Source organism: Gopherus evgoodei, chromosome 9 (genome assembly GCF_007399415.2).
Source record: "Gopherus evgoodei ecotype Sinaloan lineage chromosome 9, rGopEvg1_v1.p, whole genome shotgun sequence".
Classification (NCBI taxonomy): domain Eukaryota; kingdom Metazoa; phylum Chordata; order Testudines; family Testudinidae; genus Gopherus; species Gopherus evgoodei.
The window spans coordinates 27410407-27435558 of NC_044330.1; the positions used below are offsets into that span (position 1 = coordinate 27410407).

General features: G+C 38.6%; 1 protein-coding gene across 17 annotated transcripts in view; it reads right to left on the reverse strand.

Moving 5' to 3' along the window:
- Window positions 1-23639, reverse strand: part of MBNL1 (muscleblind like splicing regulator 1) — a 194155-nt gene extending 170516 nt beyond the window's left edge. For 3 of the 17 annotated variants that reach the window (XM_030576425.1, XM_030576422.1, XM_030576420.1), the window contains exon 1: window positions 16159-16400. The gene's annotated coding sequence lies outside the window, so the exon portion shown is untranslated. Of the gene's footprint in view, window positions 1-16158; window positions 16405-23136 lie in introns of those variants that run through there. The other 14 variants (XM_030576430.1, XM_030576428.1, XM_030576424.1 and 11 more) reach the window with 9 other exon arrangements.
- Window positions 23640-25152: the final 1513 nt, after the last annotated feature.

Sequence of the window (25152 nt, forward strand, 5' to 3'; positions counted from 1 at the left end):
CCCCACAACTCATTTGGAACCAGAAGTATACAATCAGGCAGCAGAAATTAAAAAACAAACAAACAAAAAACAGTTACAAGACAGTACTGTGTTAAACATAAACTACTGAAAAAATAAAGGGAAAGCAGCATTTTTCCTTTGCATAGTCAAGTTTCAAAGCTGTATTAAGTCAATGTTCAGTTGTAAACTTTTAAAAGAACAACTATAATGTTTTATTCAGAGTTACAAATATTTCAGAGTTATGAAAAACCTCCATTCCTGAGCTGTTCATACTGTATGGTTCTACTGTATTGTTCTACTGTATTGTTCTCAATGGGACTGAAGCTATAAACTACCTCGGTTAGGATACCCTCTTTCAAAATGGTCACTGCTTCCCATAGTTCCCAATAAAAGTGAAGCTAAGGTCCCTTAGGGAAGATGATGGGCCCTACTGTTGTCAGGAAACAGAGAAAGACCCCATGGAATGGGTGAACAGAGACAATGGCCATCTTTGCTAACAATAGCCTATGCCTTAGTCCCACTGAGAACAACGGAAGATGGTAGCTATATTTTAAAAAGGTCAGCTCTTTGTAAAATTCTCTGTGGTAGACTTATTCCTCAGCTTGTGCTGAAGGAAAATCTTTCAGTTATAAAAACATAATGGGAAAAATGACCAGTAATCCTAAACAGATTCTTCAACATACCCTAGGCACAATTTTTTATTTTTGAATTCTAACCATATGGGAAGTTTGAAGAGTTTCTGTTGTTCCATTCTTAAGATCATTAGGGACAAACAAAGATCTGATACCATGTGCTACACTTCTTAAATCTTTAATTAATTTTAACCAATCTTTAATTAACTAACCTCTAATTAATTTTAACTTGTAAACAAACTAACAGATGTACTTGTATATTCTCAGAAAATTCATTTTATTCTCAAAGAGCAAGTGCTATAATTTTGAGGATACAAAGATGTATTTTCATGCATCCTATAGTGTTGAGCTTTTCACTTGCTTTAAGTGAAAAGCTCGTTATTCTTAACTATAGAGCCACAACTGGTCTCTCTCTCTCTCTCTCTCTCTCACACACACACACTCACACACACACACACAGAATGTGCAATCAGATATTTGAAATGAAAGCCTTGAGGACTCAGAACTTAGAGGATAACCTCTCTCTCAGCAAGAAGTGCTATATCTCATGACTTAGTATTACATCTCTTGAGAAATAGTGTCAATTTTGCTAAACTCTACAAAATTAGATTGTTAATCTGGTGATCTGTATAACTGAGTCTATGAAATTCATTCTATTTAATACCCTAAACTATAGTTGAACTGCTGTCCCTTTCAAAGACCAGCGCTTCGCTGAATAACCCCACGTTAAAAGTTTATTTAAGTAGGGTTTGAAATAAACCTTTTAGTCAGTTACCACACATGATTGGATCTCTTGACTGAATTATTGCTACTTTATTATTCTAGATCTTGAAGTTTAATTTTGGACTGTGATGCAAGAAGACATCAGACACTGTAAAACTTTTATGTTCTGAAGCAATCATCTGCATTTAGCCTATGTTTTATGAAGTCGTTGATACTCCATGGACTGTTTTCAAAACCTTTGTAGTCTATATGTTTTTATTAATTTCTGACAGAAATTATCATGAACAATTTTAGGGCTTGAATCTGCAAGATGCTGAGCGCTCTGAGCCCCGACAGCCAGGCACTTAATTAAGTGATTAATTATTAATTGTTAATGTGTGTAGTGCCACTGAAGTCTACTCACAAGCTTAAGGTTAAGCAGCATGTGCATACTTTCCAGGATTTAGAATACGGTCCATTTTTAGGCTCTAGGCCCAATCCTGCTCCCAGGGAAGCTTGTGGAAGTTTTACCCTCTAAGTAAAGCTTTTTCCTTAGTAAATATTCTTACCTGTTCAGATAATGAATGCAAATCATAACTTGTTTTACTCACTTTTTAAAATCAGGCAAACTCCTCTGAAGCCCATAACAGAATACAAATATATAGAACTACCAAGGTCAATGACAACTTGTCTGACTAAGGGCCTCAGGATTACTCCATAATGACTTTATGAAGTTCAGGAGCTGGCCTAATGCAAAAACTAAGGGCTACGTATGGTCCTAAGCCAGTCATGTGAATTCCTATACCACTTGGACTTGCACATGTGTTTAACCGATAGAACACTTTTGCTAGTTATCTTCACTATATTAAATGCATATCGAGCGCACTATGAATCTTCTGAACTTCCTATTCAAGCACTGCAGACCACATGAACGTATGATTAGCTAACAAAGTCAGGGAATGTTATTTATAACATTTGATTTGTCTTTCACAAAATGCCTGCTCTGAATTCAACTCTGATGCATATTTTGCTTCACCAAATGATCTGTGACCATTTCTTGACTTATTACATTATTATCACTAAGCTTAATAAACAGGCCTGCTAAGTCTATTAATCTTTTGGCACATGAAATCTAAACTTCTTATTACAAGATATAGAAAACGTGAGGTAGTAAGTTAAAAGAAAAAATCAGTGCATATTCTGTTAAAAAACTTCATTTTGTGTATTAAACTGTAACTGATACACTTTTACCAGAACCCAACTATAAATGCTGAGGGGGTGGGGGAGGGAAAGGGTCCTTTTGCAACCGAAGCTTCTCACGCTGCCAGACAACAACAATGCATTCATATCGCTTCTAACAGAAAAAAATATTTAACATTTTCAAATGTAAATTACCATCCATACACCTAAGAAAAGCATCACTACTGTCTGAATAAATGAATGGATGTAATAAATACCATCAGTATGGCACCCAAGTACTTTCAGGATTCATAATGCATTTCACATTTTAAACTGCACAGCTGTATAAAATACAGATTTTAGGCTTTCCAATACTAATTTATCAGGGTGGATAAAAATCAGTGATTTAAAAAAAAATTTAAAAACAGATTTTTTTAAATTTAAATAGGATTTTTTTGCTAAAATGCTTTTTGAGGAGAAAAACTAAAGATAGTTTTAATTAAGATACATTATAGCTCAAAGAGATCTCATCATGGAATAGGGATTATAAATTCTAATTCTATAGTATGAGACAATATATTCATGTAATATTTAAGACAAGTTTTGTAAATGAGTTCCAATGGTTCATGGATTAAGAACCCAATTGTATGGGGTTCCACATTTTCTGCATATATTATTTAGGTTAATTTTTCTATCTACCCAATGGGACTCAATGCTCATTCTAGAACAGGGGTAGACAATTTACGGCTGATTTTCAGTGGCACTCACACTGCCTGGGTCCTGGCCACCGGTCTGGGGGCTCTGCATTTTAATTTAATTTTAAATGAAGCTTCTTAAACATTTTAAAACCTTATTTACTTTACATACAACAATAGTTTAGTTCTAGATTATAGACTTACAGAAAGAGACCTTCTAAAAACTTTAAAATGTATTACTGGCACGTGAAACCTTAAATCAGAGTGAATAAATGAAGACCCAGCACACCACTTCTGAAAGGCTGCTGACTCCTGGTCTAGAAGATACCATCAGAGATGCTTAGTTTTGCAGTTCTCAGACTGTGGATTTGTGTCTCCAGAGATAATATGCTTGTTAACAGCAAAAATGTTTTAAAATAAATAAATAGTGCATAGAGGTGAGAAATAACGGACCTCAACCCTACTGTCACTCTGCAAATTTGTGTACATAGCGTCAGTCCCTTACCTCTCTCTAAAAGTGCCAAGTTTCAGAAAGTTCAATGAATAGAAGGTTGCTGGGGGCAGAATAGAACTGGACAAGGAGGAGAAGTCTGGAGATAAATGTGAGAAGGGAGGGACTGGCAGCAGAAACAAAAGTGAAATAGTATGAGCAGCATGTTCCAGAAGTCTTGAGATCTTTCGGAGTATAGCCTTCCTTGATTTGAGACCTACCATACCATTCTCTGACTAGATGGGAAAACCTATAATGGCAGCAGCCCATAAAAGAGATCCAGTTTGGGTCTCATCTATCTCCGAGTTGTGAAGAATAGGTATTAAGATTATAACAACCAACAAGAATGCACTTTTATGTAGAAACTCATGCTTATATCAAGTATTCCTGACTAGTGATTTAAATCATGATTTAAATCAAATGCACTGTGTAATTTATGATGCTAAAATTGGTTCTGATTCAAATACAAAATTATGTCTAGCTTGCTTTTACACTGGAGGCAGAGCCAGCTTTAGGCCAATTCCCCTAATTCCCTGGAATCGGCCTTCCCACCCACACTTAAGAGGGCCCTGCACCTTAGGCACCTTTTTAATTTTTTTATTTTTTTTACATAGCCGGCGGCGGTCCGGGTCTTCAGCAGCACTTCAGCAGTGGGGGGGTCCTTCACTCACTCTGGATCTTTGGCGGCATTTCAACGGCAGGGGGTCCAGAGCGAGTGAAGGACCCCTTGCTGCCGAAGTGCCGCCGAAGACCCGGACCGCCGCCGGGTATTCGAATCGGGCCCCACAGTTCCTAAAGCCGGCCCTGACTGGAAGCGTCCCACAATATTAATTTTCTATGAATCCCTTATCGGGGGCGGGGGGGGCACCAAATCATCTAGTCTGACCTTCTGTATATCACAGACCAAAGCTTGAAATCTCAAATATATAAATGCATAAACATATACATACATACACACACACAATTCATTGATATGTGGGCTGAATTCTAATTTACATTAAGGCACCTTTACGCTTCTCTGGCAATGACTAAGAGCTTCAACAGTCAGAAGAATTAAGATTGTTTAAACTGGCTATTAAGGGCTCAACCATAAAACATATCTGTATGAACAGATGATAACTCCACTGCCTTTAGAGACCTTCTGTGAGAACGTAAGGGTACAGCCATGCAAATCTCATAGGATCAGGCCACCCTACGGCACAAAATTCCCCCAAATCCCATAAAGAGGAGACACAACTCAAGGTGAAATCCTCTTGAAAGCAGGAAAGGAGGTAGAATGCTGCCACTGTTGCATTGCCCACTCCTGCCATCGACAGATGTACCATGAAGATCAGTCTCCAGAAGACTTTAGGAGTAGGGGTTTAAAGTGAGTAGCTAAGAATTATCCAGCCTCCACTGCATAGTCCCCAGCTGACCACTTGCATATGCATACAGACATAGCATTAACTTTGAGGCATTCTCTTCAGAGCTGCTAGTGCGAAGTTGTGGGTGATTTGACCAGTAACAACATGGCTCCTGAGGAATCAGTACTGCCAGGGCCTGAGACTGTGAGTGACTAGACTGAAGAAGCATCTCAGTGACTGCTAATATATGTGAGGATGTACAACAGACGGCTGGCAGTCATATAGCCCTCTCCACTCTATGGTCCTCAATTTTTGCCCCTCTTTTTCCTTACTTCTGCAGGACTTTTTTGTTTTGTTTTGTTTTTAAATTCAGGAAGGGTTAATCCAGCCCTACACTAATCTTACAGTAAAGTTACTTAACATTTTAATGACATTAGAAATGTTTTTATCTCTTAAATTTGCTAATGATGTTTTGAATTAAGACCAAGTAGCAATCATCCCATTGAAAACAACCTATAATTAGAACAGTAACACTAATTTATTTATTTATTTGTGTTTTATACTGAGCGTGAAATATTGCATTTATATATATGGGAAGCTATTAACTTTATCTTTTTTTAGAGATACAGTTGTCCCAGCTTGCTGCACTAAAGTTAGTCTTTACGGGCAATCTTCTGTAGTGATAATGTAGTAAATAACATAATTTGAGGGAATATTTCAGAGATATAGAAGCCTCAGTGGAAAAATAATTCTCCTGATACTTCCCTGTATTTTATCATGAGTTTGATGTACACTGAACAATTACAACAATAACCAAATAAATACATGGACTCACAGAAACTATCCACTAATGGCCTAATGTACATTGACTTCAAGGGGAGCCATATATGCCCAGAATCACTGATGCTATAGAACCATATATAATTGAAATGGTTGGGTTTGTTTGACAGTTGTCACAGACATATGTTGTGTAATAAGACAGCTTCTTTTGAAAACATGAATGAACATTTCAGAGATGCCTCAGGGAACAGCAGAAAAACATTACCAGCATTAACCAGCACACATTTTAAAAACAGATTAGTCAGTTTCCTTAGTATTTAAACAAAATGTTGAATAATGAGATGTCCTGTGCAGATTACTGATGGTAAAAGAAGTTTGATACCAGGGCAAGCGCTAGTAGTCATTTATTTTAATACACAAAAACAGAAACTAAACTCCTGGATGACATGTCGTGCCAAAATCCTCGCCTCTTCAATTTATAATCCTTTACCAACTAGGCATATGTTAAAAGTTGCATCACAAACCAAATATAGCAGTAATGGGCTCAGCTCTTCCCCTTACTAAATGCACAAACTCCCATTGACACTAATGGAGTAATACTCATATATTGGTGGCAGAACAGATGCCAAATGTCATGAAGATGGCAATAAAAGAGAAGACACATCCTTATGCCTTCGGTAAGTAATCATGGCCCAAATAGAAAGAAAATGTTCTTTTCATGTTGTTTTTCTTATTGAATTACTTAGAAAAATAACTTTAAAATGTGTCTTATCAATGAGAACCAGTGAGCAGTCTCTATGGTCCCCACGGAGCAGTAACGTGAGCAGCCATGTAAGCAAGGGAAGCTTAGTCATCCCTCTAGCCACTAACATAGGAGATGGCATGTAAAATCCTGGATCTGAACATGGTTGACCTGGGTAGGGAGAGAGGATATGAATCTGTGCCTGGTTACGGAAACCAAATGTCATGGCTAACCATTATTACCTCTATAATTGGGCAAATCAAAATCCTGGATCTGAATATCTTAGTACTTTGCAATCCAATTCTTGTAGCTCAGACTTCCCTCTCTAATAGACAGAAAGGCTTCACTACAGTATCTGAGTGCATAACACATGCATAGATACAATTTCATTATGTCCTTTCCACTGACCCTTTACTCAGAAGAAGTAAGAGATTTGTGAGATTAGACCCATACTTTGATATTATACTATAATGGCACTGTACTATAGGAGTGAAAATATACAGTACTAAATAAAATTGGATCAATCTGGATAACATCTAGAGATCACAGAAGATCTTTTTAAAAAAGGAAGGACTTCTCCCCAGTTTTATCACAATGCACCGGCCTTTGCTAACAGTAACATTATTTCTTTACAGCAATCTTCAGAGCATTTTCATTAAAATATACATAAAGCAAAGGAATTTTTTAATATTAAGCCTTTGAAGAGAATGAATATTTACTGCAAGGTCTATTTTTATACTAATTAATATGATTGTCTTGGCTTTGGCTCTTTTAGGAGTATGACAGTTGTAGTTTCTCCTCAGAGCTCCTAAGTAGCAATCATACACTATTCTGGTCATCCAGAGGTGTAAAGTCTCATCCTCCTAATTATAGGTCTTTCCTGTGTTATTACCATCTCTGTATTAACTATCCAGAAGCAGAACTCAAGCAGTACTTGTAAGCAAATAAAAACAGAGAATAGGAGGTGTTCAGCCTGTATACTGGCTGCTATAGCCTCATACAAAACAAGAAAACATGGAGCTCTCTTTAATTATTCTCCTTCTGGCTGCAGACAATAAACTACATCTTGCCCGCCTCTCCTTTCTGTGGATTAGTATTTTTTAGTCCATAAACCCTGTTTTTCCTGGACTTTCAGAGGCCCCTCTGAGTAACATTCTCACAGATCAATGTTCCTTGGAGGATTGTCTAACATGAAGCACATATTTAGCAAACATCAATCCCCTTTTCCTGTAGATCAAGTTTACTTTTAAAAGCTTCTAAGTTCCATGGATCTAAAGTGCAAGTGAGCGAGCAAGCCTTGAAGCATTAATAGAGAGTGCTACTGCAAAACTACTAACGCAGACTACCTGAAGTCCCAGGGCCTTATCAGTCCAGTTAAAGTTCCCTGCTCTGCAGGATGGATTCCACTGAATAATATTAAGTGCATGTAAACATGGCCCTCCCTTCCTCCACAAAGGGTGACATTTTTAAAAGCTTGTGAAAGGTATGCAAGATGGAAGGGTGTAACGCCCCCAATTTATTCACAGAACATGTACTACAAGAGTCAGTAGAAATACAAGCAGCCTCCCAATACCAGTCAGTGTGGGCTCAATATGTAGGAGATGAAAAGGGAATCCAGCCTCCTTGCTGATTCAGTCCTTGCTCTTGCTACACTAGGCAGAATAATGGCTAGGTTGCAGCTTGATTTTTATATTAATTACTATTCAATGTTAGTTAGTGATCACACAGTGAACTGCACTTTTTTGTGTGTTATTGCCTATAGCTACAAAACTGGACAAAATTAAAAACAGACTCAAAACAGGATAACATGGAGAATTTCTAGTTGTGGAGGGTCTCTAATTTACCTGAGTAACAAATTGTTATCATTTAAGAGAAAAATAAAAGGCAAAATAAAAACCAATTTGAATCTTTCACTGAAATGAAAACCAAATTAAGCCTGAATTATTTGTCAGCTACAAAAATATATATATTTTCTTTTTTTTTTTTACAAATTTTACTGTTCAAGTTTCCCAAGTTTAGCTGGAAATAGGCACAAATACACAATGATAAGATGAGAGACTGCTGACTTTGCATTATATGGGAGAATACAGCTGTCAAAACAGGAGTGAAAGGAGTCTCTGCACTTCCCAAATGTGGTACTGCTGGACTCTAGAACACCTCTATGGAAGGTGCGGAGAGAGATTTTTATGAAGAGGGATTTCTGCGGATGACTCGAGAAAAGGCAGCAATGTTGCCACTGTGGTCACTCTTATACTGGTCACAAACTACTATAAGAACATAAGAACAGTCATACTGGGTCAGACCAATGATCCATCTAGCCCAGTATCCTGTCTTCTGACAGTGGCCACTGCCAGATGCTTCAGAGTGAATTAACAGAACTGGGCAATTATCAAGTCATTCACTCCTGTGGTCCAGTCCCAGTTTCAGAGGTTTAGGGACACCTGGAACATCAAGTTGCAACCCTGAATCAACATGACTAATAGTCATTGATGGACCTATCCTCCATTAACTTATCATCTATTTCTTTTTTTACTCCCGTTACAGTTTCGGCCTTCACAACATCCTTTGGCAACAAATTCCACAGGTTGACTGATTGTGTGAAGAAGTACTTTCTTTTGTTTGGTTTAAACCTGCTGCCTGTTAATTTCACCGGGTGACCCCTGATTCTTGTTATGTAAAGGGGTAAATAACACTTCCCTACTCACTTTCTCCACAACATTCACGATTTTCTAGACCTCTGTCATATGCCCCCTTAGTTGTCTCTTTTCCAAGCTGAACAGTCCTAGTCTTTTTAATCTCTCCTCTTATGGAAGCTGTTCCATATCCTTAATCATTTTTGTTGTTTTCTCTGTACTTTTTCCAATTCTAATTATCTTTTTTGGGAATGGGGTAACCAGAAGTGCATGCAGTACTCAAGGTGTGGGCATGCCATGGATTTATATACTGGCATTATGATATGTTCTCTTATTTTCTCTCCCTCTCATAATAGTTCTTAACATTAGTTTTTTTGATTGCTGATGCACATTGAGCAGATGTTTTCAAAGATCTATACACAATAACTCCAAGATTTCTTTCTTGAATGGTAACAACTAATTTAGACCCCATCATTTTATATGTATAAGTGGGATTATGTTTTCCTATGTGCATCACTTTGCACTTATCAATATTGGATTTCATTTGTCATTTTGCTGCCCGGTCACCCACTTTCGTGAGATCCCTTTGTAACTTTTCGCAATCTGTTTTGGATTTAACTAGCTTGAGTCTTTTTGCCTTATCTGCAAACTTTGCTACCTCACTCTTTACCCCCTTTTCCAGATCATTTATGAATATGCTGAACAGCACAGACCACAGTACTGATCTCTGGGGGACTCCACTATTTACCTCGCTCCACTGTGAAAACTGACCATTTATTCCTAACCTTTGACCTTCCATCTTACCCCATGATTCCTTACTTTACTTAAGAGCCTTTAATAAGAGACCTTATCAAAGGCTTTCTGAAAGTCCAATTGTACTATCTCCACTTGTCCACGTTTGTTGACCCCCTCAAGGAATTCTTAATAGATTGGTGAGACATAATTTCCCTTTACAAAAGCTGTGTTGACTCTTCTGCAACATATCACGTTCATCTATGTTTCTGATAATTCTGTTCTTTAATATCGTTTCAACCAGTTTGCCTAGCGCTGAAATTAGGTTTACTGGCCTGTAATATCTAGGATTGCCTCTGGAGCTGTTTTAAAAAAAAAAATCAGTCTCCTCCAGTCATCTGGTACAGAGGCTGATTTAAGAAATAGGTTATATACCACAATTAGTAGTTCTGCAATTTCATACGTGAGTTCCTTCAGAACTCTTCAGTGAATATCATCTGGTGACATTACTTTTTAACTGATCAATTTTTTCAAAGCCTCTTCTATGGAGAGCTCAATCTGGGACAGTTCCTCAGATCTGTCACCTAAAAAGAAGGGCTCAGGTGTGCGAATCTTCACCACATCTTCTGCAATAAAGACCAATGCAAAGAATTCATTTAGCTTCTGCACAACAGCTTTGTCTTCCTTCAGTGCTCTTTTAGCACATAGATCATCCATTGACCCCCACTGATTATTTAGCAGGTTTCCTGCTTCTGATGTACTTCAAACAACTGCTGTTAGTCTTTGTATCTTTTGCTAGGTCTTCAAATTATTTTTTTTGGCCTGCCTAATTATACTTTTACATTTGATTTGGCAGAGTTTATGCTCATTTCAATTTAGGATTTGACTTCCAATTTTTAAAGGATGTCTTTTTATCTCTAACTGCCTCTTTTACTCTGTTATTTAGCCATGATGGCATTTTTTGGTCCTCTGATTTTTTTTTAATATGAGGTACTCATTTAATCTGAGCCTCTCTGGTGTTTTTAAAAAGTTTCCATGTAGCTTGCAGGCATTTCAGTTTTGGGACTGTACCTTTTAATTTCTGTTTAACTAGCTTCCTCACTTTGTGTAGTTCCCCTTTTTGAAGTTAACTGCTGTTGTGATGAGCTTCTTTGGTGTTTTCCTCCCCACAAGTTTGTTAAATTTTATTATATTATGGTCACTATTACCAAGCAGTTCAGCTATATCTACCTCTTGGACCAGATCCTGTGCTCCACTTAGGACTAAATCAAGAATATCCTCTCCTCCTATGGGTTTATATTTAATTTGAGCCTCTATTATGGTGTTTTTAAAAAGTTTCCATGCAGCTTGCAGGCATTTTACTTCTGTTTCTTTTAATTTCCATTTAACTAGCCTCATTTTTATGTAGTCCCCTTTTTTAAGTTAAATGCTACTGTGATGGATTTCTTTTGTATTTTACCCTTCAGATATGTTAAATTTAATTATATTATGGCCACTATTACTAAGCAGTTCAGCTATATTCACCTCTTAGACATGATCCTATACCCCACATAGGACTACATCAAGAATTTCACACCCACAGAGGTGTATAGGGACCACACCCTCTCTTCCAGCCTAGAGGCTGTTTTAGCAACCATAGAGTTTCATGGATTCCAGGGCCAGAAGGGACCATTATGATCATCTAGTCCAGACTCCTATATAATACAGACCACAAAACTTCCCCAAAAAGCACAGTTTCTGCCATGAGCTGTTGCATTTCCCTATGCCTCACCTATGGATTAGGAGTGGATTTTGTCCTAGACTTCCAACCCCCACATAATTCTCCTTCCCTAACCACCAACTCATCTGCTTCTTAGTAAAAGACAATCATCCTTAACACATGTGCTCCTTAAGACCCATTTCTGCCATACAGACTACAGTGCATATAATGATAACTTTATTTGTTAGGGAAACAAGGTGGTGAGGTCCAGTAAAAGATTTTCCCTTACCCACCTTGTCTCTCCAATATCTTGGGATCAACACGGCTACAACTACACAGTGTATAATGTTATTTGTTGTTTCATTTTCTTCTAACCTGTCTACTTGTTTGTCTTTCTGTTCTTAGACTGGAAGCTCCTTGGAGGAGGGACCAAGCTTTGTTATCTGTGTGTCTGTCTGCAAAGGTGCCTAACCTATTGTAGATGCTACCATAAAAATAAACAAACAAATAAATAAACAATAATCACATAAACATTTACTTTGGGTTTTGCGTTTGCTGAGATTGAGTGCACAGATTTACCATCAATTCAGTGCATATATAATGCATGTGCTTATATATTTTGCTCTTAAGGGATTAGCCTGACACTGTTTTGTTTTGTTTTTTCAAATGTGATAGGGTCCAGTCTTACTTCTACTGAAGTCAGGAGCTCTGCCATTGGTTTAAATGGCAGCAGAAGCAGTTATTCACTTGATACAGTTTACTTTTCACTGTCATCTACAAAAAACATGGGAATTGTCATACTGTTTCATACCAATAGAATGCCCAGTGCTGAACCCTATCTCCGACAGTGACCAGTACTAGACAGAAAACGCAAATAAATCCCAATAACCTGCTCATAGGTGAAGTTTCTTCCAAATCCTTCTAAAAACAGGAGATTTTTTTCTATCAAATGTAGCTGTGTAAGTCCTCATCATCTACAGAAGTATCTCATTTTTTTCTGAATTCTACTAACCTCTCGGCCTCAATCATATCTTGCAGGAATAAGTTCCATGGGTTAATTATTATTGTGTAAAAAGAGGGTTTCCGTTTATCAATTTTTCCATTTCAATGATTATTTCTTCTCATGTTCCCAGGAAAGGAAAACCCAATTTACCTTCCCTATTTCATTCATTATTTTGTATCATGTCCTCTCTTACTAATCTTCCATCGAAAGTGAACATACTGAATCTTTTCACTCTGTCCTCACACAGAAGTCTCTCTGTGCCTCCAGTCATTTGTCTGTCACTTGCCTCTCCTGCTTCTGTTACATGATTTTGGGGTAAAGTGGCCAGGACCAAATACACAATTCCTGGTGAAGGTGCATCATTGATTAATATAAAATGCCATTATCATATTTCTAGCCCATTATTTATACATCCTAATATTTTGTTTTGTTGGTCAAAAAACAATCTCTGTATACTGAACAAAGGCTTTCATCCAAAGGCTGTCCCCAGTAACCTTCAGGTCTTGAGCCAAAGTCGTTATGGTTAATCTAGAACCTCAAAGTGTGTGAATGATTCAAATTGTTCCTTTCAATGTACATTTAACAATACCATGCTGAATTTCATCTGCCAATGCGCAGTCCATTCACCTAGATTTATTAAATTCCTCTGAAGTTCTTCACAGTTTTCTCTAGTCTTTCCTAAATTGTGTCATTTACTAATTTACAGGTCACTAATAATATATAGAACTGCCATAGCCCTAGTATGTAACCTTGAAACAAGCAATGGTTTACCTTTTGCCATGTTGAAAACTGACCATTTATTCCAATTTTTTTCCACCTCTGAGATAGTTTCAAATCTGCAACAATACTTTCCCTCCTACCCTATGACTTTAATTTCCTTAGTAGCCCCTTGAGATGTGTGAAAGATTTTCTTCTGAAAGTCCTAATAAATTATGTCAACTGATTTTCCTTTATCCATTATGTTGGCATATATTGCACTGACAGATGTTCTAGAAATAATTTGGATAGATCTAAGTTTTTCTTTACCCGATAATTTTCAAAAGATTATAATAATTTTATATGTATACATACATACATGTATATATTAAATATGACCAGGACATTTAGGTGCGCATGAGTTTATATACATACATTGTATTACATATGCACACTATATATCAGGCCTGCACAACATATGGCCCGCAGAGGCTCACTGTGTGGCCCGTGGTGGGGAATCAAAGGGCTCTGGGCTGCCGGCAGTCGCAGGCAGCCCAGAGCCCTATGAATCCCGGCCGCAGCTGAGATTTAAAGAAATCTGGGCTCCCTGCCGCTGTGGGCAGAACAGAGCCCTTTAAATCCCAGCCACAGCCGGAACTCAAAAGACTCTGAGCTGCCCGCAGCTGCGGGCAGAACAGAGCCCTTTAAATCCCAGCCGCGGCCGGGATTCAAAAGGCTCTGAGCTGCCCGCAGCCGCGGGGAGCCCTGAGCCCTTTAAATCTCAGCCGCTGCTGGAAATCAAAGGGCTCTGTGCTGCCCAGCCGGGGGAGCCCTGAGCCCTTTAAATCTCAGCCGCGGCCGGGATTCATAGAGCTCTGGGCTGCTGGCAGCGGCAGGGAGTCCTGAGCCCTTTAAATCTCATCCGCTGCCGGGATTCAAAAGGCTCTGGGCTGCTGGCAGCGGTGAGGAGCCCTGAGCCCTTTAAATCCCAGCCGCGGTAGGGATTCAAAAGGCTCTGAGCTGCCCCCAGAGGCGGGGAGCCCAGAGCCCTTTAAATTCCAGCCAGCCGCGGCCGGGATTCAAAGGCTCTGGGCTACCCGCAGAGATTTCCGGAGCGGCTGAGATTTAAAGGGCTTAGGGCTCACCGCCACCAGGGGCATCCCAGAGTCCTTTGAATCCCAGTGGCGGCTCTAGCGGATGGGCTGGGGCTGGGGCTGGGATTTAAAGAGCTCAGGCTCCCCTCAGTGGCAGGAGCTCTGGACACTCTAAATTCCTGCCCCAGCCCTGCAAAGTTCCGGGTTCCCCCAGCAGCCTGAGCCCCGAGCCCTTTAATTTGCCCCTGACAGCTCCCAGCCACCTCTTCAGCTGGGAGCCCCTGGTTGATTTAAAATCAAGTATCACCTCCCCCCCTCAACCTTCCTTCTGTTTTGGTAGGGTGGTGCTGAGGAAGGAGGGTTTGTTTCTGCAGGGCTGGGCAGTGCTGGGGTGGGGTGTTTCCGCGGGCCGAGAGGTCCTGGGGTGGGGGGTGTTTCCGCAGGGCTGGGAGGTTTCGGCCGTCAGCTGTTTTCTTTGGAGTAATGTGGCCCTCGCTGCTTTATGAGTTGTGCAGGCCTGCTATATATATTAATATGTTGCTGTATAGATATAATGTGCACTTATATGCATGTACCTATATACTAAAACACACAGTTACTGAACTTTTCAGCTATTCCTACCATTTCAGTTCTGGTAGACCAAACGATGTAACTGTTTAATTTACAATTTAGAAGCACCATTATTTTCAATGGGACTTGAGAACTTCAAAGTATAAGTTGGTTCCATTAGATTCTCTATGCCCAAATGACAGTAAACTAGTTAGAAGGTAAAAAATTAAACTGAATCAGCACCACATTGCTACTGTTACAGAATTTTGTATCAAAATATTTCCTTATGGCATAGTGCTAATCTTAACAAATTCCAGAAATCAAGACTCATTATTTCCTTCTTTGAATGAACATCAAAATCAAAGTAGTTTTTTTAAGTTTATTTCACACTTAGTGAATGGATACGATGCAAACCGAACTTTAGCTCCTGTTCACCAGTGTGCGCACTCACTTTTCTTACAGTTTGAGTGACGCACTACAAAACAGAATAAATAAATAAATAAATAAAAAGAACCTCTTATGCAGGGCGTCCTCCACCCTGCAAACTTGGCAAAAGACATACTGTACTGAAATACACCACTCTCCATATAAGGAAACACAGCTAAATATGTCATGCGTAATTTATGTGCAGTAGGCAGAGAATTAACCTTTCCCTGAACATATTTGGCCCATATGAAAACCAAGCTAGAGGACAGACTGAGAAGAAGTGATGAGAATGTTTCCCTCTGAAAAATCTTTGCAAGCGATTAGGAGCCCCTGCTGTTCCCTCTTGTGTTCCCTTCAAACAAAGATCATTAAGCGATTATGACACTTTATCTGCACCTGTTTGTTTGTTTTTTCCTATTCTCTCTCTTCCTCCTCCCCCGCCTTTTTTTTTTCTTCTTCTTCTGTCTTTTTTGAGGACTGCAAACCCCCCTGCGATCTGACAGGGCGTGCAGAACACTCACAGGAAGAGGCTGCTTTAAGCAGAACTGCAACTGCGACCCACTGCTTTCTGTTTAGCTATAGATGGTGTGTGATATGAAACCATAAACCGTGGTAACCCAGCCCCCGCCTGATAAACTGAAAGTCAGTGAAAGCCTAATCTCACTTCCTCATTCAGCCAGCTACATTTTGCACAGCGAAAATATATACATAAATAGGAAGACTGTATTTAAAAGAGAGAGACACTGTGGAAATGGAAACTTACCTCTCACATCTTTTTTTCAGAGGCAACCAGACTGTGGACAGATTGCCCAAGGCATTGTGGGATTCATTATCACACGATGACAAAAGACTGGAAAAGTGACCTTGTCAGTTCCTTGTCACAGAAGCATGATGATAGCCACAACTCACTCAGCTGCAGGGAAAAGACTGTTGCATCTAGCTGTGCAGACTCCTATCTCTAATGTCTGGTTTCCGTCGCTGCCTGCACCGCCCCTCCCCCATTCAGCAAACCCTACCAGGAAGCACTGGGCGTACTTGTCGAGCCTTAAGAATGCAAAGGGGGAAGGAAAAAAAAACGCTTTCGTGCTGCTGCAGCGTTTTGCCTTCGTGAAACACTAGGGACTGACCCAAATGCAGACCCGTGGGCCACTGCAGACTGGCATTACTTGGCAGAACAGTCACACAAATGTGGTATAGAAAGGTATCTGGATAAAAAACATCCCCTAAGAGCTAGTGTTGGTATATTCCATTTTATATGTAAAACATTATAACCTCTGAACTGGAGTGAAGATGTGACATGCACAGTACTGTTCCGATGGACCGTCTGTTCAGACAATGAGTAAAGCCCTTTTTTAAAAGATTCTCAACGGCTTAGTGAGGATCAGGCTGCAAGGTTAAACTGAAGGTTAGATGCAGAATATAACCAAGCTCTCAGACTTTACCCGGCTTTGTAAAGTGCTGCTACTTAAAATTCACTGTACAGTGTACCAATGTGATTAGTTAAGCGCAGGCACCGTGTCTGCAAAAGACTGTCCTTCTGTTGCAACCAATTGGCTTCAGCTCTGCAAATTTACAGGAAATGTATGTGTGAGTACCCACTGCAAGTATGCAACATTTTTTTGCACAAACAAATAATGTAAAATATTCCCAACCTTACAGATGCTGTCAACAAGAAAAACTTTAAAAATGGCAGATGTTGTAGATTGTATCCTTTTTTCCTAGTCTCGGGAACATTTCACTGTATTTTTCCAGGGCTCAAAAAATTTCTGTTTGTTTAAATAATCACACCCTTAGCCTTATTGTACTCCACTACAGACACTTTCTAATTCATAGTGTGTACCAGGATCCAACCCTTTTAATAATTCTGGAAGAAAATAAAAAAACTCCAGCAAAAAGCCCAATTTCTCCCTTAAATTACCAGTCATTATCAACTTTGATTTGGCCTGTAGTTTTAAATTCAGTTTGTACTTATGATGTTTTTTAAATCCATTTTATGTTGGTCTGTTTGGGTTTACACACAACCTTCCCTCCTGCCCCCCAACTCGACAATGTAATTCTAATGAGATAAAACAAACATTTCTTTCCACATTCAGTGAAACAGGAAAAATGGTCACCCCACTCCAGAACTAGAGTCAAGGTGAAGGTGAATTTTTGTTTTTCCACGAAGAGTTCTTGTGATCCTTCCTCAGTGTGAATAAAGAGCACTGTATATGCTTCTATTTCTCGGCCACTGGATCTTAGTTAGGTGTTGAACAAGTGCAGGTAATACTGGGGTAGGGAACAGCACATTAGATAAGGGAAAATAATCTTTACAGTGATCTTGTATGATATTGTAGAGTAATACTACCTACAAGTGTCAATACACTGCACCTAGGTTTCAGGAAATAGTGCAATGGTGCCATGACCTCATGCTTGAGTAAAAAGTAAATAAGATGAATAATGAAAGCAATTACTCCTCTAATGTTGTATTTGAAACATTTCCTGAATTTCAAAAAATTATTCATTTGATGAATATTGCCATTTGACCATTTCTAGTAAAGGCCCTGACACAGCAATCTATGTGGCTGGTCCCTGTTCCTATGCAGAGTCCAGTTGATGTAATCAGATCTCCACATTTGCACAAGGATTTTCCTGAATAGATCAGTCTTAGTTACTGCAGAATTAGTTTGACTATGCCACCAGAGAATCAGTTTATTACCAAAAAAGCTACAACTTCATTCTTCGCCACTGACCATGGAAGAAGCAGATAAGCCCTGCCACAGCTACCGACTAAATACCCCAAGGATTACTCCAGCACCTAAGGTATCCAAACTAGAACCTGGGCTATTGGGGCCCAACAAATTAACTTAAACCTCACCATGGCATCATTCTCCTTGTGAACCTTTCAAACTCTATGTACTTGCACAAAGTCAGACACTGTCTAGCCCCAAGTGGTTTAAAATACGACAGCATTCTGTTTCACAAAGCTGTGTACTGTCATATTTTACCAACACACAGTAAGGGTGCAACCCTTCAAGTCAATAGGAGTATTGCAACTGTTTACTGATTGCGACTGAGTCATTTTAAATGGATACATAGAAATATTTTTTTTAAACTTACTTTTAAAAAGAATCCTTTTTTTCTCCCAATTTTCCAACTTAATTTCTGCCTTTGCCCCCTGGGAACAGTTTAGAAAACATTTACCTTATAGCCAGTACAGTAACATTTTCTGTATCTCTACAATCTGTGTCACTCAACTAAATGATAGGCCAATTAGTCAAAGACAAAAGGTGGAGTCAGAGTGCAGAGGTCTTTAGTATTGGTAGGTTCCTTACCATTCATGGATTTAAAAATCAGCAGGGCCATATTAAGGTCCACTTTAGGTCTGATCTTACTTCTAATGAAGTCTATGACAAAACTGTCAATGATCAGAATCAGGCCCTACACAGTGGAGATCTTTAGTGGATTTTCAGGGGGTGAGTGTTTTTTGTAAAAACAAAACAAAAGTATCCCATAATGGTTTAAATGCATAAACTTATGCAATCATTGATTCAGCAAAGCACTTAAGCACATGCACATAAAGTGTGTCAAGTGCTTTATGAATCAGGGTCATAATTTGTATATTTTATAATGCCTTGCATATTTAAAATGTAAAGGCTTTAATTATATGATCATTGTTTTAATGTTATTTAATTTGTCTATTACTTTCCATTTTTGTAGGAAGTTGTCTAGTCATTTATCAAATATATATAAAAATAAGTGTGTATACACTTAAAGACATATGTATAGTGCATTATTTTATTAGAATGATCTTTGTAGCGAGTGGGGGAGAGGAAATACTTTATAAGTAAACTTATCATGTATGGTTATGGCAAGTCTTGGAAAGGCAGAGAATTTGATTTCCTAAACTTTGTTTCTTTAAAATAAAGAAAAACAGAACAAAATTAACACTGTTGATGCATGTAAATTGCAAACCTCAAAAATGACTAAATCTCACATCAGAATTTATATTATAATATTCTGAGACTGCAGCAATATCTATTTTAGGCAGAAACCGCCATCAAAGTGGCTGCTTTAACGCAGATTTTTCTAGTTTTGCTGGTTTAAGTCATTAACAGTCCTTAATATCATTGTAGGTTATGTTGGTCTGCTCCTTACTTCTGGCTGAAGGTTCAGGTCATTACCTTAGACCAATTCAGCTATTATAACATGTAGTGGATACGTTTCCACATTTTCCCCTGCATTTTTGCGCTTTATTGTACCAGCCATCCTATACTCCTTTTATTTGGAAGAATTTGATGAATAGCTTTCTGAATGACTTTGTCACCTGTATTGTGTGATGTTTGATTATTTTTATTCTGCATTTTGATCATTCCTCTATTCCTGCTATTCTGAATTTTAACCCCATGCTGGATTCTGTTGACTTGAAGTGATTGGTTATCACAGCAACACACTTAGCTGGATACTGTTACCACTTGTGGATCATGCAGTGGTGCCCTGATGAATTCCTTTCACAGAGCAATCTCCCATTTTCAGGGCCATACATTTATTTTCATCTCTGTCCCTTTTCTTCAGTTTGGGATGCCAGTGACCAATTGTTTTGGTCTTAGCTACAAGTATTAATATTGATATTGTTTTGCTTGAGGAAAAAAGAACTGGATCCAGAGGTATCTCCCAGGGACTATCCATGGATAAGTCATAAGAAAAATAGAGATTAGAACAAAGTACCCGTAGGGCATAGTGAGTATATTAGGTCTCAAACTTTGAAAGCCCACAACAATCTCATTTTGATTTACCCCTTTCTATTGCTGTTGATGACTTGCTTCATCCTTAGAAAAGTTTTCCACCAAATGAGCTGGAGAAGCTGGCTCCTCTGCCTTGTATGTCACCTACGACTTGCCCATCTCAGCCTTGACTTTCCCTTTGAACATGAGCATTTCCTTTCCTCATTCTGACCAGTGCTGATTATAACTCAGATCCAATTGACCTGAGCATATTTTCATACAACCTTATAAATGGAAAAGAATGGTTCCTCTCTTGGTAACTCAGCAGCTGTTTAATACATTTTTTATTTATTTGCATATCTTAACCCTTTGTGATTTTTTGAAATTTTTAAATCATTGTGTAAAACAACTTCCTCCTGGTACTTTTGTTCAATCTCTTTGCACAAGTCAAAGAGGTTTGCTACTTTCTCTGATTAAATTAGCAGGACTTGGTGGTTCTGTTTTTTTCTCAGTGGTACTCAATAGGTTGTCTCCTTATTTTCCCATATATTCCTTGTTACCTCACTCTCTTCAGTTTTGATTAGGAATTCTGCTGTATTGATTCTCGCAGACCAATAACAGGATCTGTTCAACCAATCCTATTTCCTTCTGGTCTCTTAAGAGTTTACCTTCTGTTGTAGGTCCTGTCACTAATACTGATAATTCATCTTTGCTTCTTTCCTTTAGATTTTTGATGTGTACTAGTTTACTCCTTGTGACAGGTTGCACGGGCATAATCAGTTAACCTCAGTTTAATTCCCTTTCACAGGTGCTCTGATGAAGGTCTATCAGAGCAGCTGCTTGGAAGCAGAATGCTTTCAGGAAGGTCAGGCACTACACCAAGGGTCCTAGAACTTGAAAGCTTAATTGGGGAGTTTTCTGTTACTTTCTGTTTATTTGATGTCCTTATTATAAAAGCTGACGTAATCACTTGAGGAAAAAACCTTGCTAACTGCATGCTTCCAACTAAGTTACAACACCTGTTTATACCTGTGTCTTGAAGAAGCTTAATTTAGATCTGTGCCCTATTTTTTTATATACCATAATTACCCTTTGTCTAGAAACTGAGGCAGTTTTCTCACCTTTTGGATGCATTATTTTGAAGTAAACTAATTGGTCTCATTTCTACAATATGAAATCTGGGTAGAACATTTGACTGTCATTTGTTGTTTCATCTACATATTAATATAAATCAAGAAATATCTAGTTGTTAGATGTAACTAAGATGGGTATGCCATCTTATTGCCAACATCTCTAAAGTTGGCAACTATTCTGCTCCAGCTTACCACTCTACTCATGTGTCTTTTTGCTCACTCCCCTTTAATGCCCCATGATGACTAACCACCGCCTTTGTATCCTTCTTCCATCCCTGTCTCTCGGTCTACTTCAATGCAGTCCTGCACACTTTTATTACAAACTGGTATAAGAACACATGACTCACCTCATTTTTAATTCTTTACTTTTTATCCTACAAGAGAATACTAGGAGCTTTAGAAAGACAAGACAAGGTTCCTATTCCAAAGAGTTTACAATTTAAATACTTCATTGCCCATGTTTTTCTTACATGACGCCAGTGCTGAGGTGTCTACACTGATTATCTCTTTACAAACCTATTCAACTTAAAGAGTTAACTATGACAATTAAGATTTGATTTTCAGCAATGTCTGACCAGCATCCATAAAGCAGATTCTTAGATATCTAAATGACTTACACTGAATCTGCAAGTAACTGTTGGCAAACAGTAATGAATTTTTTTTAAAGTAGTAAAATATTTAGACAAATGTCCACTAGTCTACAAGCACATAAATGAGCAAAGTGCACCCTGTCAATATTATAGTGCATAATTATGCTATACACTATATCCTTTGGGTTCTCTGTGAAGGTGATTTCTTTATTATTCTTTAATTAGTGCTGGAATTCAGCTGTCAGAAACAGGGGGTCCACTTCCATTTCATTTGACTTCCCATCATGAGAAGTGCAAGAGTTCAGCCCAGGTGGACTCTGGCTTCATTCCAACACAGTATTTAATCACCAAACCCTAGTGGGACATTCATTGGCAGTGAAATATTTCATACCAGGAAATCAGGAGCTCAGGTGCCAAGGGATTAATGTCTTTTTAATTTATATTAGATTTTACAAATGTACTTGGAACAGTATCTACATCTCATATCAACTCCTGCTTACCTTATTCTTGCCACTTAATCATTAGGGTCAAAATGAATGGTGAGCAGGATTTAACCCCATTATGAACAGGAGGAATAAAATAACCCTATAATAATACCTCAAGGCAGCTATGTTCTCATCCTAAATATAAAACTATACTTCAAATACTACTACTAAGTAGTAAAAGTGGAAACTATTGTGAAACAGTCAGCACATCAGCTTAAACACATCAGAACACTTGCTTGGAGAGTTTGAGAGAAGTAAGATACAAGGGAGACAAAAATAAAGCTCAGAGAAAAAGTTACCAAAATGGTTTCTTGCTTGTTTGTTTTAAGCCGGGATCCTTCAATCAGATCACGCAGGCGGCCCCAATGCCTGTCCAGAACCCCAAATGGATTCTGCATGGGTGCCTGGTTCTGCCCACAGGAACAGGAACTATTTCCAGGAACAGGAAATAGTATTTCCAAATACTATTTGCAGGACTTCATTTGCAAATAGTATTTGGAAAATATAATTTAAACAGATTATCCACAAGTAAAATTTTCAGTTCTGATATAAAAATGAATATAAGTTTATAGTTAGTTATAGTCTTCACATCAAAAAAAGTTTCCTTTCTAAACAGATAGTGCCAATTTCTTGTCTCTATAATATATTATTATTAAAATCTTCAATCAGTTAATATAAATCACCAAGATGCGAAATGACAAAGTTCCAGTCAATACAAACAGTCCAGAATTACTTACTTCCAGAATTACTTACTAAAGCTTAGTAGAGTTTTCCATAATTCTCATGTCAACTTACACAATCAAACAAGCATGGTAGAGCTCAGTTCTTACCTGTTTTGCCTCAAGTGTAGGTTAGGTCTTAAAGCTGCTTAAATAATACAGTGACACAGCCACCACCACTACCTCGAAGATCTCTGTTCTGCTGTGCACTCTGGGCTAATTACAACATTCTTTCTTCGCAGTAGAAGGATGGTGGCCTTGCTAAAGGGGAAACAGTGATAGACCAGAATAATTATGCTTCCCCAATCCTATAGGTTTAAGAATGTGAAATAAGCTATTCACATTAGCATACAGTAGTAACCATGGCAACTGGCTGTGGTTTGCATTTGTATTTTTTAAAGAACCAAAAATTACTTCCAGCTATTAAAAAAAAAAAGACACTAGAGGAAGTACTTTTGTATTTAAAGCCACATCCCTAATTAAAGCAGCTACCGTAACTTAACATGTACAGTTCACATTAAAAGAACGATCTCTTGGTCTTGTGTTTTAAAATCTACCAATTAAAAATGTTTAGTGTCTAGCCTAACTGCTGATCTGACGACTGACATCTGGTCTAAAAGACAGACTTGCCCTGCCTGGCAAGAAGATCAACAAGTGTTCCTGGAAACTTGGTGGTTATGGTGGGGGGGTTGTTTGTTTCTTGTCCTCAGGTCTTGTACTTCCTTCCTCTTGAAGAGCTGTCTGTTAGCAACCGATAAAGCCTTGCAAAACTGAAACTGCTACTATCTACTTCAGCCACCAACATCACAGGGCAGGTGCAAAGTCTTAAATATGACAGACTTTTGCAGGCAAGCTACATTAAAACCTCTTTTGTTATTTGTATACAGCTACTATAGTCTTTGGGCTCCCTGCACAAATGACAGCTTACTTCCAGTGCAAACATTTGTATAGCAGCCAGATTTGAGACATTATAAAATTAGCTGAATAAAGTGATCATCACTCTTATGAATTCACTTCATGAATTCTACATAGGGTGATCAGATAGCAAGTGTAAAAAATCAGAATGGGGGCGAAGGGTAATAGGTGCCTATATAAGAAAAAGCCCCCCAAATCAGGTCTGTGCCTTTACAATCAGGACATCTGGTCACCCTAATTCTGCAAGACTTTTACAAATAGATGGACAGCAGTCTAATGAATTACTGGAGTTAACAAAATTAATGCTTCCACTGTTCAGTCTAAAAAACATGGAGCGATGTGAAAACTATTGTTTCTTTGTAAACGTGTGCAAATATTTATTGTTTACTTATAAAGGGGAAATAATATTTACAGGCAATCTAATGTCTTTGGCACTAAGTAGGTTTATAAAACTACAGACTTTTTAATTAAACTCCAAGTGCAAGGGGATGTTACCTAAAATGTTGATGCTCTGCTGAGTTCCAGAGCAAGAATACAGAGTACAATAAACAATCACTCAATGACAGAGCCAAATGTTGGCCTCCTGTGGAAAAATCTGGAGAGAGGGAAGTGAGGAAGGACCACTCCACTGGGAATTTTGTGTGGTTCTCCTTGCTATATTTCCTCAACATTCTCCCATCCAGTAGGAGGGATTTATGGCCTTGTAGGGTAAGGTGAAAGTGAGGGTGATTGGTTTGCAGATGGCAACACAGCTGCCAAATTCTGATCCTCTTGCATTCTGCAGTAGAGTGTAATGGTGGCTGGATCTTTGCATCCTAACATAGCTCTGAAGATGCTCAGCACTACACATATGCTTATGGGGGAGGGATAGCTCAGTGGTTTGAGCATTGGCCTACTACACCCAGGATTGTGAGTTCAATCCTTGAGGGGGCCATTTGGGGAACTGGGGTAAAAATCTGGGGATTGGTCCTACTTTGAGCAAGGGATTGGGCTAGATGACCCCCTGAGGTCCCTTCCAACCCTATGATTCTATAACCTGAGGTAGAAAACACTTCCCACAAACACAGAAGGATGGTCTTGTGGTTAAGGTGCTAGACTGAGACTGAGGCATCTAGTTCAATTCCTGCCTCTGCCACAAACTTCCAATGTGACCTAGGGTAGGTCAAATCTCTCTGTTCCTTGTTGTCCCATAAAATAGGGATAATAAAACTC